At 42.4% G+C, this 17,690-nt stretch overlaps 1 protein-coding gene across 23 annotated transcripts in view; it reads right to left on the reverse strand.

Annotated features, from left to right (window-relative positions):
• Positions 1-17,690, reverse strand: part of CTNND1 (catenin (cadherin-associated protein), delta 1) — a 69,128-nt gene that overhangs the window by 50,111 nt on the left and 1,327 nt on the right. For 13 of the 23 annotated variants that reach the window (XM_011998662.1, XM_011998658.1, XM_011998660.1 and 10 more), the window contains exon 1: positions 7,426-7,710. The exons of 1 other annotated variant lie outside the window; for it this stretch is intronic. The gene's annotated coding sequence lies outside the window, so the exon portion shown is untranslated. Of the gene's footprint in view, positions 1-7,352; positions 7,716-17,690 lie in introns of those variants that run through there. 9 more of the 23 variants (XM_011998661.1, XM_011998653.1, XM_011998644.1 and 6 more) reach the window with 3 other exon arrangements.

Consider the following 17,690-nt stretch of genomic DNA (forward strand, 5'->3'; position numbering starts at 1 on the left):
TGAGCCACCGCGCCCGGCCAGAAATACTTCTTTATATTAACTGTGAGTGAGGCAAAGCAATGCCCATGAAGACCTAAGGGAAAACCTAAGGGGAAAAAAAGGAAACCCAATCTAAAAGAAAAAAAAAAGATAAGGGAGGCAAGAGGAGGCAAAGAGAGACAAAGGAAGACACCACAGAGAATAGGAAAGCAAAAGAAAAGGAGAAAATACAGGAGAATTGGTAGAAGAAATTGTAGGTAAAATAAATGTGGGGAACTGAGTGTGGGAGGCTACGGGGTGCCAACAGAAATTAGCTTAAATAGCCAGGCAAGGTGGTGTGTGCCTGTAGTCCTAGCTACTCCAGGGGCTGAAGTGGGAGGATCACTTAAGCCCAGGAGTTGGAGACAGGACAACATGCCAAGACTCTTTCTTTTTTTTTTTTTTTTTTGAGACGGAGTCTCACCCTGTCACCCAGGCTGGGGTGCAATGACATGATATCGGCTCATTGCAACCTCTGCCTCCCGGATTCAAGCGATTCTCCTGCCTCAGCCTCCCGAGTAACTGGGATTACAGGCATGTGCCACCATGCCCAGCTAACTTTTCTTTTTTTTTTTTGTATCTTTAGTACAGACGGGGTTTCATCATGTTGGCCAGGCTGGTCTCAAACCCCTGACCTCAAGTGATCCGCCTGCCTCAGCTTCCCAAAGTGCTGGGATTACAGGTGTGAGCCACCATGCCCAGCCTCTGTCTCATTTTTTTAAAAAAATGTAAAATAAAGAAAAATTCTTCAAAGAAATTGGCCAAGTACTATTTAGAACACTACTTTCATGGGTTCTTTAGTATGAAGAAAAGGGAGGAAAAAAGAAGGAAAATTCCTAGACTGGAATAAACCTGCAAGTTTCTAAGCAAGGTTGCATCTAACACATGTGTATTTCCCACAGACCACAGCTTGGCTTTTTCACATATAAAAGCTGACTCCTTTCTTAGAAGCACACTTCTCACAGGAAGCATTTATGAACTCATGTCACAGTTTTACAAATGTCCACAAATAAGTGTTGCAAACACAGAATGATGTCCACAAATTATTGTTTATCCTCCTCCCACTAACACTTTACTTTACTAAAGTTATCCATTCTCATACTACTGTTGAACTTCACCCACAGAACTCTCCAATTATTACCTACTACTAAAAATAATTTTTTCCCATTTAAAAAATTTAAAAGTTAGCTTTTACTCAGGAAGCCCATATATTCTGTAATGCAAGCACCTACATCTACCACAGATTCTCAGGTTTTAAGAGACCTTCGGCCGGGCATGGTGGCTCACACCTGTAATCCCAGCACTTTGGGAGTCCGAGGTGGGTGATCATTTGAGGTCAGGAGTTTGAGACCAGCCTGGCCAATATGGTGAAACCACCCCCCCTTACTAAAAATGCAAAAATCAGCCAGGGGTGGTGGCGGGCACCTGTAATCCCAGCTACTCGGGAAGCTGATGCAGGAGAATCACTTGAACCCGGGAGGCGGAGGTTGCAGCGAGCAAAGATCACACCACTGCACTCCAGCCTGGGAGACACAGTGAGACTCCGTCTCAAAAAAAAAAAAAAAAAAAAAAAAATTAAAAAAAAAAAGATCTGTAAAGGCATTAGTTCAACAGACAAACGAAATTTGAATTCTTTAAAGCATCCATTCTAATAGCAAACACAAGATATTACTATGAGCTGTGCACTACTCTATAAGTTTTACATACGTTAAACAACTTTAGTGTCACGACAATCCTGTAAGATGGTTGATATTATCCCCATTTTACAGACAAGGAGGCCAAGGCAGAGAGAGATTAAGCAATTTGCCCTAGGTTACATGGTTCCTCCATGGCAGTCTGGCTACCCATCCATGCTCTTAATCATTATGTTATGCTGCCTTGCCTCACCATATTGTGGAAGTCTCAGATTGGAAACTCCCTTTTTGGTTAGCATATAGACCAAAAAATATAGAATAAAGCATTTGTGGCAACATGTTAACAACTGATACCTAGGCAAATGAAGGGTATACCGGAGTTACTGCAAGCAACTTTCCGCAAGTTTGAAATAAAAAGTTGAAAAGTGCTTTTGTCATCACATCACATCACATCAAACATCATGGGACATGTTTTGTGAAAGTCATAACCAAATTACCTATTGCTGACCAGCAAGGAAGGCTTTAAGATAAAATTATGGCCGGGCGCAGTGGCTCATGACTCTAATCCCAGCACTCTGGGAGGCCAAGGTGGGCAGATCATGAGGTCAAGAGTTCAAGACCAACCTGGCAATTACGGTGAAACCCATCTCTACTAAAAATACAAAAAATTAGCAGGGCGTGGTGGCGTGTGCCTGTAGTCCCAGCTACTTGGGAGGCTGAGGCAGGAGAATCATTTGAATCCAGGAGGTAGAGGTTGCAGTCAGCCAAGATCGTGCCACTGCACTCCACCCTGGGCAACAAAGCAAGACTCCATCTCAAAAAAAAAAAAAAAAAGATAAGAAAACTATTTGGCTCTTTATAATTCCCCCACTATATGCCTGATCTAAATTGACCACACCACACCAATCAAACTGAAGGGCTCCCTGGAGAGGAAGTGGCCCTAAAAACAGGGAACACTATCCCTGAATAAAATGGTAAATTCAGGCCCCATTCTCAGTACTTAATATTTAATAATAACATGCAATTCCAAGTAGAATTAGGGAAAAAATTACTTCCAAAAAATACATTAAACAATTAAATACAAGTCAATCCATACCCTAATTTCCCCCTCATTAGTTCTAACCAGAACAGTTGTTCTTGCCTTCTTACAATCCCCCTGCCAGGCTATATCAATGCTCTATTGGAAACCTTGGAGGCAGCTGCATAGTTTAGGCAGAGCAGTTCCCACTTCAGCTTTGTGTGGCATTTAACCCTTCTTTGAGGGAAGAGAACGTGAAAGAATATTTGTAGTTATTCACATCCTTATTACCTACAGTTCACTCCTTTAGGCAAGTTCCTTGTTAATACCTTTTAAATAACCCAAGAAAACTAATTTCGGTTCTTAAACTCATAAGCTTCCCAACACATGAAAAAAATCTAAAGTTTTGTGGCTAAAGCAGTGATTTAAAGAATACAATGATATTCAAACATACTTTCTTTGAAACACTGATGTTCAAAACTATCATCCCAAGCTCTTAATATTTTTATTAACAAGCATAGAAACCATTCACCTCCAAACAGGGCTGAAAGCAAACTTTTCTGCTGATGTCTTAATATATTCTCCCCTAGGAAATGGCTACATTTAAGGTTTTCAGTTGTTGAAGTTCATTATGAAATGAACTGACTAGGATACTTTTTTTTTTTGAGATAGGATCTGGCTCTGCAAGTCCCCCTAAGTCTGGAGGGCAGTGGCACGATCTCGGCTTGCTGCAACCTCCACCTCCCAGGCTCAAGCTGTCCTGCCACCTCAGCCTCCTCAGTAGCTGGGACTACAGGCACACTCCACCATGCCCAGCTAATTTTTGTATTTTTTGTAAAGAGGAGGCTTCACCATGTTGCCCAGTGATCCACCCACCTGGACCTCCCAAAATGCTGGGATCACAGGCGTGAGCCACCGCACCAGGCCAGATCCTTACTTTTTATACTATTCTTTGTACCACTTGCCAAGAAAGGAACAGGATTAAAGAAATGCTAAAATTTAAAATCCTCCATTATCTCCAGAAACTTTGCTTAAAAATATAAGGGAGGGCCAGGTGTGGTAGGGCACACCTATAATCACAGCACTTTGGGAGGCCGAGGTAGGAGGTTGGCTTGAGCCCAGGTGTTTGAGACCAGCCTAGACTACATAGAGAGACCCCATCTCCACAAAAATATACAAAACTTAGCCAGGTATAGTGGTGTGCACCCATAGTCCTAGCTACTCAGAAGACTGAGATAGGAGCACCATTTGAGCCCAGGAGTTTGAGGCTGCAGTGAGCCATGATTTCACCACTGCACTCCAGCCTGGGTGACAGAACAAGACCCTGTCTCAAAAAAAAAAAAAAAAAAATTAAGGGAGGAGAGGCATAAAAGGTTGAAACTACAGACTACAGTAAAAGTTGCAAAAGTACATTGCAATTTGATTAATCTATGTTGTTTTGCTTCCTTTCAAACCTTCCCCACAAATCAGTCCCTCACTGATTCTCATCAAATGCCTTATTTAACCAAGGCTTACTGAGCACTTCAGTATGCAGCAGACACTAAGACAGGTGCTAAAAAGATACAGAGATAAGACAGTACCTACACCCAAGCTGCTCATAGTCTAGAGGGAAAGACAAGAATATCTGAACTACCTCCTACAAGCCTATCTCTGCAAGTTGATGATATCCTATCATTCCAAACCACATACCTAAAAATTCTCTGGAAGAAGAAATTTTACTGATAATTGAACAATGTGTGACACAATTGCAGGAAGTTTAAGAAATTAGGACAGCAATGGTGGGCATATGGATATAGAAAGATTCTCGTTCTAAAGATTAAAATAATATCCATTCTAGCACATCCAGCTCCCCACGAGCTCTGTGGAAAATAGATCATTTACATACATTATCCCAACAGGAGTAGTGGGGAGTTGGAGGGGGTTGGAAATTTGAGTACTGCCCCCGTGCCAAGATGAAACACTCCTGCCTCTAACAAGGGCTCATTTTAGTTCAAGCTGTTGTTTCCATTCTCTCTGGTGAATGGCAGTATATTAGTGGTTAAGTCCATGGACTTTGTAGTTAGTCAGAGCAGGGTTAATCCTGGCCTCAACCATTTACAGGCAGTGAGATTTTCACCAAACCTCAGCTTCTCTGAGGGTCAAATTCCTTAAAAAACAAAACAAAACAAAACAAAAAAAACGGTGGTGGGAAATTAATAGCTTATGCAAAATGCTTAGAATACACTAAAAACAAGGTGTGGGGAGGTAGGGGGGAATGAGGGCCTTGGCAGTTACTAACGGGTACCAAAATAGAAGGAGATAAATTATACAAAGCTAATCATTTTGTTATTCCAATTGATAGTGATCTATTTGCATCCATCCTATCTCATCCATCCCTAGAGAGCAACTACTTCATAAACCTAAGGCTGGATTGTAATTACTTAGTGCTTTTCTTTTTGTTAATATCTCCAAATAGTCTCAATTTTACCCTAGCTCAGAGAACATGTTGAAGCTTCTCTGACTATCCATGCTGGAACCTTGAGAAAGGTACTAGAACTCCAACCACCTAAAAGAGAACCGCCCCCCCTCCGCCCCCCAATCTGGAACACAGACCACTACCTTACTCACATAACAAAGAAACCAACCGTATATAGGAGGCAAACAAGGAAAGAAAAATCTGAACAGCTCATACTTACCTGTCATCATTTTTTACCCCAAAACCAAGACGAGGAGCAAAATAAAAAAATTTTAAAAATAAAAGATTTACTTATCTGCATCCCTTATAATTCCTGAAAGAACCAGTGGAGGTGAGGTAAAAGACAAATCTTCCATCTTATCACCCCAAAGGCTCTGTACTACACACCAGTCAAAACAGCGCCTCAGTTCGTGGAAATAGTCCTGGACACTAGGTTAACCAGGATGCTCACTTCGGCTACACAAAGCCCACTATTTAAAGCTAAACCCAAATCACCACCACTCAGTCATCCAGAACCTATTTTCAAACTGCCTTTGTACTCCTCCTTCAGATTCCCTCATCCCTCCCCCTAAAGGTTGAGTGGGAAACAGACACTCGGGAAGCAACATGACCAACACTCGAAAGATCCAAGAAACCTCCCCAGGCTGGAGTCAAGGCATAGAGAACATTTGAAAGAAAATTTGGAAAATACTAAACAGACTATACACATTGTATTTTTTTCTTTCTTTTTAACTGTACTTGTTATAATTATGAGATCCAGACATCAAAAATTTCCTGCAGCCTTTGCCTAGATTATATTCAAAGGAGGAACAAAGTTCTGTTTCCTCCTGAAGCCACAACTTCACAAGGATGAAATCATCTTTCAAGAAATACCCTCATTCTAGAAAAGAAATTCAAGGAAGTCTCATCTTAAAAAAAAATTGCGGCGGGGGGTGGGGGGTGGAACGAAATCAGATAATTAAAGATACATACCAGTTTAAAGCTAATGAGCAGCTTACACACTAAAGCCCATCTTGTTACAATTAGGACAGTATCTATAATTTTCAGCCTGATTCGCATTTTCAAAAAGAGAAGAGAATACCCTAGTTTTTCAGCTAGTGATGAGTTGGCTATATAATTATCTAGAATCAGTACTTTTGCAAGAATGTATTTGCGAAAACAAAACAAATCTTAAGATTAAATATATGAAAGCACAGTCATAGGCCTTCAGCTCTAAGAGATTTAAGATTTCATGGTAAATTAACTAAACAATAAACTCCAAAAAACAACTTTCAGTTTGGTTTAAAAATAAAAATCTCCCTTGTGTTTTCTGAAACGTATTTTAAACACTAAACTTTGTATAAATGGTTTTTCTAAACCTAATTTTATTCCAGCCGTGGCCCTTTCAGAGTGCAGAAAGCTGAAAATATTTTCAGGTGTGTAGTCACTTTACTCAGGTGAAATAAAAAGCATGATTAGAATTTCCTTATCCCTTTAAACACATAAACCAAACGTTGTTGTATTTGCAGATTTAACAAACACCTCCACAAATCTTTGCTATCAAAGGTAGTTTAGAAGGAAGAAGGAGATGGCAATTCAGTTAACATTGTTCCGTATGTTTTCTTTTATAAGCCAAAGCAGGGAGACTACATCTAGCAGGAGAATGAGGTTCCCACCCACCGCACCTGGAAAAGTAAGAGGGATCCACCCAGGAACAGCAGGGCTGAAACCGATACGGGCCGTTCAAACTCTCTGGGGGAAAAACAATACCATTTACGCTGCAAAGCTCCCTGCAACTTTCCACTTCCACAAATCCAATGACAAAGAAAAAAAAAGTTTGAAACATATGAAGAACCATCTGCATAACTGGGTTCCGACACGGACAAATTCCTTTCCCAACCCACATGCAACATGCCAAAAAACCAACTTTTGGGCTCTGAAAACAGAAATATGTTAGCTTAATCCAGAAAAAAAAACAAAACAAAACAAAACAAAAAACATAAAATCAAAGAACACACCAAAATGTAAATTTTCAAACCTGCTCTTACCCCTCTGGATCTACTCAGCTTCCTGTATTAGAGAGACCTAGAAGTTTGTTTCCAGGTCTTGTATATTTCACCTTTTTAAATATAATAAAATACCAAAATCTACCCCGCCAAAGTATTGAAAGTAGAAAGAAAAATAATTGCTTAAAAGTTACTCATCAACATAACAGACTCTCTCCCGTTTTTTAATTCACTCCCGTTACCGTAAGACAAAAATTCGACTTGCTTATCCTCCTTTTCCCGTCAGTACATACATTTTCTTTAAAAGCCACACACCTCAAATGTGGAGTTCTAAAAACCAGTCCTTTAAGAAAGAAACCCAAGGCTTCGCCAAGGTGCTGAGAAAGACAAATCCAGCAAGGCAGTTGATTTTTCGCCACCTCTTCCTCCTTTCAGGATCTTTCCTGCTCTTCTTTCTCTCTCTCTCCCTCTCTCTTTTTTTTCCCCCTCAGATCCAACACCTAAAATGGAAGTTGCACCCAGCCAAAGGCAAGGGAGCCTGGGTGGTGACAAACTGATCTGGCAGCCCTACCCCCTTCGCTTTCCTAAGTGATGTCAGCCCCTGTGAGCTTCCAATAGGAGTCAGGCATAAATCAGGGAGCTGACCTTATCCAATAGGAAACTTTATTATAGAAAATTAAAAAAAGAGAGGAGGAGAGAAAGACACAGGGGGAAGTTTATACATATATATTTATATTTATATATTTATATTTAAAGTGGAGAGACTGTACAATCTCTGAGGAATTACTGCAGAGCTGAGGGGGGCGGGGGAGGCAAGGGAGACAAGGAACAAGGGCTTTTCAGAATGGCACGCCTAAGTCTCAGTTCTCTTTGATGATGGGTTCTTGCTCCCTCTTCCGTACTATCCCAGTGGGGAAATAGAAAAGAACTGATTTTACTTGCCTGCTGCTGTTTGGTTTGTTGCTTCCTATCCCAAAGCATTTCCCTAAAGGAAGATGGTAAAGAAAGGAGAGAGAAATCCTAGAAACAGGACTACTATATGTTGACTGGGATGGTAGGGGATATCTGAGGTAAACCCAGTTTCACTGTTTTGGATTAGTTGCATTAGAGCTAATTTTTTTTTTTTTTTAATTTCTAGACTTGTTAACAGTTTTTAGTCTCTATACTCTGAATTAGAAGGAAGCAGAATCCACTGGGCTGTTAAAGAAAATCACTGTCTTCCCAATTTGTCCCCAAATCAAAATAATGTGGGTTTGTTGGGAAGAGGACATGAAATCCAATAAACAATATATTTAGAGGGAATAACAGCATAGGTAAAGAAAGTAAATATCATGTCAAGAACATTTTATTTCTTTGTGAACTTCAAGCTTAAGATGATCTAGTTCATACATTCTCTTTTTACATTTGACCTAATTAAAGGATTATTGGGGTATTATTTTTCTGAGTTAGGACATATTTTTAAACTGTTAGACCATGATGGACAGAGGCTGGATTTTTTTTTTTTTTTTTACATGCTCGACAAAGATTAGCATTTTATGATTATTCCCTGATTACTAAAACAAAGACAATGATGAATAAAAGATTTCCTTCTACTTTCTTACTAATAAATCTAAAATTTATGCTATAGACTGCTGCCAAATGAGTCTTCATGAAGTTTTCATAATCTAGAATAGAAATATGAAACCTTGGCTGGGCACAGTGGCTCACACCTGTAATCCCAGCGCTTTGGGAGGCCGAGGTGGGTGGACCACCTGAGGTCAAAAGTTCGAGACCAGCCTGACCCAACATGGCGAAACCCCGTCTCTATGAAAAACACAAAAATTAACCAGGCATGGTGGTGGGCGCCTGGTCCCAACTACTCAGGAGGCTGAGACAGGAGAATCACTTGAACCCAGGAGGTGGAGGTTGCAGTGAGCTGAGATCACACCATTGCACTCTAGTGTGGGTGACAAAGCGAGACTCCCTCTCAAAAAAAAAAAAAAGAAAGAAATATGAAACCTTAAGAACATAGGTTTTCACAGTCAAACTGCCTAGCTTCAAACTCCACCTCTGTAGGTAAGTACACTTACTCAAATATATGTACTATTATGTGACCTTGACCCAAATTAAATAATCTGAGCCTCAGTTTCCTTAACTATAAAATGGAGATAACTATCTCTCTCACACAAGACTGTTGTGAGAATTAAAATACACAAAAAGTTATTTGGGCCAGGCTCCGTAGTTTAAGCTTGTAATCCCGGCACTTCGGGAGGCCGAGGCAGGCGGATGACCTGAGCTCAGGAGTTCCAGACAAGCCTAGCCAATAGGGCAAAGTCCTGTCTCTACTAAAAATACAAAAATTAGCCAGGCGTGGTGGCACACACCTGTAGTCCCAGCTACCCAGGATGCTGAGGTGGGAAAATCGCTTGAACCCAGGAGGCGGAAGTTGAAGTGAGCTGAGCTCGTGTCACTGCAATTCAGCCTGGGCAACAGAGCAAAACTCTGGTTCAAAACAAAAAAAAATTCTTAGTGTATGGCATACAGTATAAACTCACTAAGAATGCATTATCATTATTTTTATTATTCAGTAACTACCCTGCCCAAAACCCTGCAGTGGTGAGCCACTCCCAGTGATAGCAACCAATGATGAAGTGTCTACCACGTAAGAGGTATTTTGGGCTCATTACCTCAAACTTCTAAAACATGACCACAGAAATAGTACTACAACCATTCCACAGATGAGAAAATCAAGGTCCAACGAGGTGAAGAAATTTGCCTGATCTCATCTGGCTAAGCAAACCCCCACCAATCTGACTCCACAGCCCATGCTCTTTCTATTATGTTACACTATGGTCAAGATAAAGGTCAAGAGAAATCCTAGAAACAGGACTACTGTATGTTGACTGGGATGGTAGGGGACTATCATGTGTTTTCAAGGCACCACATTTATTCATTCCGTACATTAAAGTAACACATTATTAACCATAATCTGACCTTTACCTAGCTAAATCTTTACCTAGCTAAACTGGAATTCAACTCCTCAGCATGAATGTGCTTTTAATCATGCTGATGTAGTCATTATCCACTCCCTTATATATAGTTTATCGTCTCATAGACCTATATTTGGTCTATGGTGGCCAAAAAAGGACTTTCCTCAGAAGTGTTGAAAAACCAAACATGCATTACAGCACTTGTTTGATGGACTTTAAACAAACTACAGCTGAAAATGAATACATTATAACAAAGATATGAACAGCCTTTAAGCCTTGTTACCTAAAAATCTTCTCCTTTTATTTTATCACATTTTCTACCTCTATTCCCCATCAATTCCTAGTCCTCCATAGCAAGTTCAAAAGCCAAAGATAATTATCAAAGGAAAACAACCAGCACAAAAATGTTTGTTGATTCATTGGTTCCTAGATCAGACCCACATACTAGAATGTTATATGATTTTCTACAGGCAGATTGGTCTCGTTTGTTTCCTTCACATCACTGCTTACAACTTGAAAGTATTTTGTCTTCCTTTTTCTTTTGTTTTCGTTTGTGTGTATGTATATTTCTGTCTCCCCCATCAGAAGATAAGCTCCATGGGCTGGGCGCAGTGGCTCACGCCTGTAATCCCAGCACTTTGGGAGGCTAAAGCGGGCAGATCACGATTTCAGGAGTTTGAGACCAGCCTGGTCAACATGGTAAAACCCGTCTCTACTAAAGATACAAAAAATTAGCCAGGCGTGGTGCGTGGTGGCACATGCCTGTAATCCCAGCTACTCCGGAGGCTGAGGCAGGAGAATCACTTGAAACCAGGAGGCAGAGATTGCAGTGAGCCGAGATCGCACCATTGCACTCCAGCCTGGGTGACAGGGTGAGACTCTGTCTCAAAAAAAAAAAAGAAGATAAGCTCCATGAATAGTGTCTTTCTTGTTCATGGTCTATCCCCAGAGCTCAACCTTGTATCTCATATTTAGCAACAACTAAATGAGTGAATAAAGTCTCTTAGCTTGCTAGTTATATATTCCCGGTCAAGTTATTTAAAATTAATGAACATTTAAAATAGGCCAGGCATGGGCTCAAGCCTGTAATCCCAGCACTTTGGGAGGCCGAGGCAGGTGGATTACTTGAGGTCAGGAGTTCGAGACCAGCCTGGCCAACATGGTGAAACCCCTTCTCTACTAAAAATACAAAAATTAGCCGAGTGTGGTGGCACGTGCCTGTAATCCCATCTACTTGGGAGGCTGAGGCAGGAGAATCTCTTGAACCCAGGAGGTAGTGATTGCAATGGGTCAAGATTGCACCACTGTACTCCAGCCTGGGTGACAGAGACTCCATCTCAAAAAAATAATAATAAAATAAAATAGAATTACATACAAATCAAAAAAGATAACTTAGTGGTGAAAAATATGTTAAAATTTAAATTTATCTGAAACAGGAAAACTGTCTCTACAAAAAAACAGATTAGCCAGGTGTGATGGGACAAGCCTGTGGTTCCAGCTACTTGGGAGGCTGAGGTGGGAGGATCACTTGAGCCTGGGAGGTTAAGGCTGTGGTGAGCTGTGATCACACCATTGCATTCCAGCCTGGATGACAGAGCAAGACCCTGTCTCCCTCAATAAATCAGTAAATAATACAAAATGGCTATCTCAAAATAAAGTATAATAAGCATTAATACATACTGACTGAGGGAAAAACTGTTCACATTCAATTAATAGAAAATAAAAAGACTAGTTCCACTTGGGTTATTTTGAGCACCTACTGTGAGCCAGGTACTCCACCAGATGACAAGGATAACAAGATTAGAAAAGTTTTCTGTTTTCATAGAGAATAGGAAAGAATTCTTTCTCTAGGAAAGAATGAGAGGATTAATAAACAAAAGTCAGATGGACCACTATGTAGATTTTAAACAGATTGATGGGAATGACTTGTGGCTTACTCCAGATTGGATGTCAGGTGCAAACTCTCTGGAGAGGTGACATTTAAATTGAAATATTTAGCCACATGTGGTGGCGTGTGCCTGTAGTCCCAGCTACTCAGGAGGCTGAGGTGGGAGGATCAGTTGACCCTGCAAAAGTAAGGCTGCAGTGAGCCATGACTGCGCCACTGCACTCCAGCCAGGGCAACAGGGGGGACCTTGCTTCCAAAATAAAAGAAAAAAAGAAAATGTTGAAATCTGCCAGGTGCAGTGGCTCATGCCTGTAATTACAGCACTGTGGGAGGCCAAGGTGGGCAGATCACCTGAGGTCAGGAGTTTGAGACCAGCCTGACCAACATGGAGAAACCCCGTCTCTACTACAAACACAAAATTAGCCAAGTGTGGTGGTGCATGCCTGTATTCCCAGCTACTTGGGAGACTGAGGCAGGAGAATCGCTTGAACCTGGGAGGCAGAGGTTGCGGTGAGCGGAGACTGCGCCATTGCACTCCATCTCAAACAAGAGCAAAACTCTGTCTTGAAAAAACAAAAAGAAAAGAAAATGTTGAAATCTAAATGATAAGAAGCAGCCAAGTAAGTAAGAAGATATAAGCCCTGAGGTATGGAGCTGAAACATACTGGACCCAGCAGAGAGCACTGGAAACGAGGAGGATGGAGGAATAGATGAGAATCAAGACTGTGAAGTTTTCTATAGCTCAGAGAATAAAGTTTGTATTTTTATTCTTAGGTAGAGGAAAACTTATGGGGTTTTTTGGTTTTGTTTTTTGTTTTGTTTCGTTTTGTTTTGTTTGTTTTTTGTTGTTGTTGAGACGGAGTCTCCGTCACCCAGGCTGGAGTGCAGTGGTGTGATCTCAGCTCACTGCAACCTCCGCCTCTCGGGTTCAACCAATTATCCTGCCTCAGCCTCCCAAATAGCTGGGATTACAGGCACCCGCCACCATGCCCCGCTAATTTGTGTATTTTTAGTAGAGATAGGGTTTCACCATCTTGGCCAGGCTGGTCTTGAACTCCTGACCTCGTGATCCACCTGCCTCGGCTTCCTAAAGTGCTGGGATTACAGGTTTGAGCCGCAACACCCGGCCAGGGGGTTTTAAACAGAATGAGATGATCACATTTTTAAAAGATCTGGGTGGGTGCAATAGCTCATGCCAGTAATCCAAGCACTTTGAGAGGCTGAGGCGGGAGTTCAGGAGTTCAAGACAGCCTGGGCAACATAGCAAGACCTCATCTCTACAAAACAGCAAGACCTCATCTCTATAAAATAAAAATAAAAATAATTAGCTAGGTATGGTGGCATGAGCCTGTGGTTCCAGCTCCTCAGAAGGCTGAGGCGGGAGGATCACTTGAACCCAGGAGTTCCAGGCTGCAATGAGCCATGATCAGGCCACTGCACTCCGGCCTGGGTGACAGAGCGCAACCCTATCTCCAAAAAAAAAAAGAAAGAAAGAATTGAGCAGCCGGGCACCGTGGCTCATGCCCGTAATCCCAGCACTTTGGGAGGCCGAGGCGGGTGAATCACGAGCTCAGGAGTTGAAGACCAGCCTGGCCAAGATGGTGAAACCCCGTCTCTATTAAAAATACAAAAAAGTTAGCTGGGTGTGGCGGCAGGAACCTGTAATCCCAGCTACTCAAGAGGCTGAGGCAGAGAATTGCTTGAACCCAGGAGGTGGAGGTTGCAGTGAGCCGAGATCACACCACTGCACTCCAGCCTGGGTGACACAGCGAGACTCCGTCTCAAAAAAAAAAAAGAAAAGAAAGAAATGGTCTTTGATAGATTTATGCAAAAATAGATTAAAGAGGGATAACAGTTAAAGCAAGACAAGTTAATTTATTTATTTTTTATTTTTTTGAGACAGAGTCTCACTCTGTTGCCCAGGCTGGAGTGCCGTGGTGCCATCTCAGCTGACTATAACCTCCACCTCCTGGGTTCAAGCGATTCTCTGCCTCAGCCTCCCCAGTAGCTGGAATTACAGGCATGAACCACCACACCCAACTGATTTCTGTACTTTCTCACTCTGTCGCCCAGGCTGGAGTGCAGTGGTGTAATCTTGGCTCACTGCAAGCTCAGCCTCCCAGGTTCACGCCATTCTCCTGCCTCAGCCTTCCGAGTAGCTGGGACTATAGGTGCCCGCCACCATGCCCGGCTAATTTTTTGTATTTTTAGTAGAGACGGGGTTTCACCGTGTTAGCCAGGATGGTCTCGATCTCCTGACCTCGTGATCCGCCCGCCTTGGCCTCCCAAAGTGTTGGGATTACAGGCGTGAGCCACCGCGCCCCGCCGATTTCTGTATTTTTAGTAGAGACTGGGTTTTGCCATGTTAGCCAGGCTAGTCTGAAACTCCTGACCTCAAGTGATCTGCTTGCCTTGGCCTCCCAAAGTGCCATGATTACGGATGTGAACTACTACGCCCCACCCAAGGGGAGTTTAAAGGCTATTGTACTGGTCAAGCTGCAGTGATAGGGATTTGGATTAGGGCAGCAGTAAAAATGGAGAGAAGTCAATAGACAGAAGATGTGTTTTAGACATACAGAATTGTTTTATGTTTTTTTCTTTCTTTTTTTCTTTTGTTTTGATGCATGGAATATTACACTCGGTGCTCAGTTTTACAAACCCTCAAAGTTTCATGTCCCCATCTACAATCATTACCACATACAAAACCAGAAAAACAAGATACCATAAAATGGTGAAATATTAAGAAAAAGCTGAGAGAGGGAAAAAAAAGTGTGTTTTAAAAAGAAGTATTAAAATTATTATATAGGGCAGAGTGTTATGCTGTGATGATTCTAGTTCTAAAATAGACTAAAACAGCCAGGTACAGTGGCTAATGCCTGTAATCCCTGCATTTTGGAGGCCAAGGCAGGAGGATCGTTTAAGCCCAGGAGTTCAAGACCAGCCTGGGAAACCCAGCAAGACCCTCACCTCTACAAAAAAACTTTAAAAAAACAATTAGCAGGGCATAGTGGTGCATACCTGTGGTCCCAGCTAATTTGGGAGGCTGAGGTAGGAGGATTGCTTAAGCCCAGGAGTTCAAGGCTGCAGTGAGCTGTGTTTGTGCCACTGCACTCCAGCCTAGGTGACAAAGTGAGACCCTATCTCAAAAATAAAATAAGGTTGGGTGCGGTAGCTCACACCTGTAATCCCAGCACTTTGGGAGGCCAAGGCAGGTGGATCACCAGAGGTCAAGAGTTCCTGACCACCCTGACCAATATGGTGAAACCTCATCTCTACTAAAAATACAAAAATTAGCCAGGCGTGGTGTCATGCACCTGTATTCCCAGCTACTTGGGAGGCTGAGACAGGAGAATTGCTTGAACTCAGGAGGTGGAGGTTGCAGTGAGCCAAGATTGTGCCTGCACTCCAGCCTGGGAGACAGAGCGAGCCTCTGAATGCCAAGAATAAATTTTTAAAATTCAACTCCAAAACCCCACTGGTTATCCATACAAAGAAAAACAAAATATTTTTACTCCTTTCTACCCTCTGGTGGTTACACATTACAATCAAAGTTTGTCATTTTTGAAGCCCTGGATAGGATGGCCATTTATGAATCCCTTTAGAAGTTATTATTATCTCTCTCTCTTTCTTTTTTTCTTTTTTTTGAAACAGAGTCTTGCTCTGTCGCCTAGGCTGAAGTGCAGTCGTGTGATGTCAGCTCACTGCAACCTCCGCCTACTAGGTTCATGCAATTCTCCTGCCTCAGCCTCCCAAGTAGCTGGGATTATAGGTGCCCACCATCATGCCCAGCTAATTTTTGTATTTTTAGTAGAGACAGGGTTTCCCCATGTTGGCCAGGCTGGTCTCGAACTCCTGACCTCAAGTGATCTGCCTGCCTCAGCCTCAACAAAGTGCTGGGATTACCGGCCTGAGCCACCTTAAGAAATTCTACCAACACAAGATTTAACTAAAATCATGTTAGATTAAAAAAATAAGAAGTCCTCTCCACTTCTTGAAAATTAATTTAATCCTCATGGCAATATATTAATGAGAAGATATACATTTATAATTTCCTTACACTTCCACACAGTCATCTATACTGGTACTCTACCTGTCCAATCAAGTTCTGATTCTACAGTAACAGATGACATAAACAAGGGTTGTTCTGCCTTCTCTTTTGTTTTCCTTGCTTGTTTACATGTGTGTGTGTTGTGCTGTTGTTGCTGCCACTGACATCTAAAATCTGTCCTCCTTCTGCTAAGTTTTGTGTCCTCTCACTAATTGCCTCTTCTTCAAAGTAAGACAACGGCAACCAAAAATGTTTTCTGTTCCTTGTTTTTTCTCCATCTCAACATCAGAGGCCTCAGCCTGGGGGAAATAGTACCTGACTTGGAAATGCACTCCCCACACCACCATTTCAACCAACCTCAAATCATTTTTGAAAAGGTGTTAGATATCAATAAAGACATTTGGGCACACCGTACCCTCACCCCTCTACGTTTTGTCCCTTTGCACATTCCCCTTGTCTTAGGCATCTTTCTTCCTTTCTACCTCCAGTTGACCTCAGTGGGAGCTGGTTTGTTTCAATTCACCCCACTTTGTCACCAGCAGCTTTGGACTCAGCCATTCTCACCCAGAGTTGGACATCACAGACTATCTACTGAGGGGCAATAACTGAAGCCAGGGCCTAGGTCCTAACCCACACGGGAAAGAACTGCTGTCCAGAATTATACCATGGGTTGGCATTCTCTGTATATATTTAATCTTGAGATAATTAGGCCAGGCACGCTGGCTCACACCTGTAATCCCAGCACTTTGGGAAGCCGAGGCAGGCGGATCACTTGAGGTCAGGAGTTTGAGACCAGCCTGGCCAACACGGTGAGACCCTACCTCTACTAAAAATACAAAAATTAGCCAGGCGTGGTGGTGAGTGCCTATAATCCCAGCTACTTGGGAGGCTGAGGCTGCAGAATCACCTGAACCCAGGAGGCGGAGGTTGCAGTGAGCCAAGATCATGCCACTGCACTCCAGCCTGGGCAACAGAGGGAGACTCAGTCTCACAAAAAAAATAATAATAATAAATCTTGAGATAATTTAATTTTAGTATCATCCCTGAAAACAGCTGATTCCAGTCAGGAACTGGGCTAAATAAATTGTCTCTGGGTCGGGCTCGGTGGCTTATGCCTGTAATGCCAGCACTTTGGGAGGCCAAGGTGGGAGGATCAATTGAGCCCAGGAGTTTGAGACCAGCCCGGGTAATGTAGGGAGACCCTGTCTTTATTTTATTTATTTATTTACTTACTTACTTATTTTGAGATGGAGTCTTGCTCTGTCACCCAGGCTGGAGTGCAGTGGCATGATCTTGGCTCACTCCAACCTCTTCCTCCTGGGTTCAAGCCATTCTCCTGGCTCAGCCGCCCCAGCAGCTGGGATTACAGGTGTGTGCCACCATGCCCAGATAATTTTTGTATTTTTAGTAGAGACAGGGTTTCATCATGTTGGCCAGGCTTGTCTCAAACCCCTGACCTCGTGATCCATCTGCCTCAGCCTCCCAAAGTGTTGGGATTACAGGTGTGAGACACCGCGCACAGTCGACCCTGTCTCTATTTTAAAAAAGAAAAGAACGAATGAAAAGAGCGAAAGAATGAACGAAAGAAAGAACATACTGAAGAAAGAAGAAAAAAAGAAAGAAGGAAAGAGGGAAGGAAGGGAGGGAGGGAAGGAAGGAAGGGAGGGAGGGAAGG

This window comes from Mandrillus leucophaeus, unplaced genomic scaffold, assembly GCF_000951045.1.
Source record: "Mandrillus leucophaeus isolate KB7577 unplaced genomic scaffold, Mleu.le_1.0 Scaffold578, whole genome shotgun sequence".
In the NCBI taxonomy this organism is placed as follows: domain Eukaryota; kingdom Metazoa; phylum Chordata; class Mammalia; order Primates; family Cercopithecidae; genus Mandrillus; species Mandrillus leucophaeus.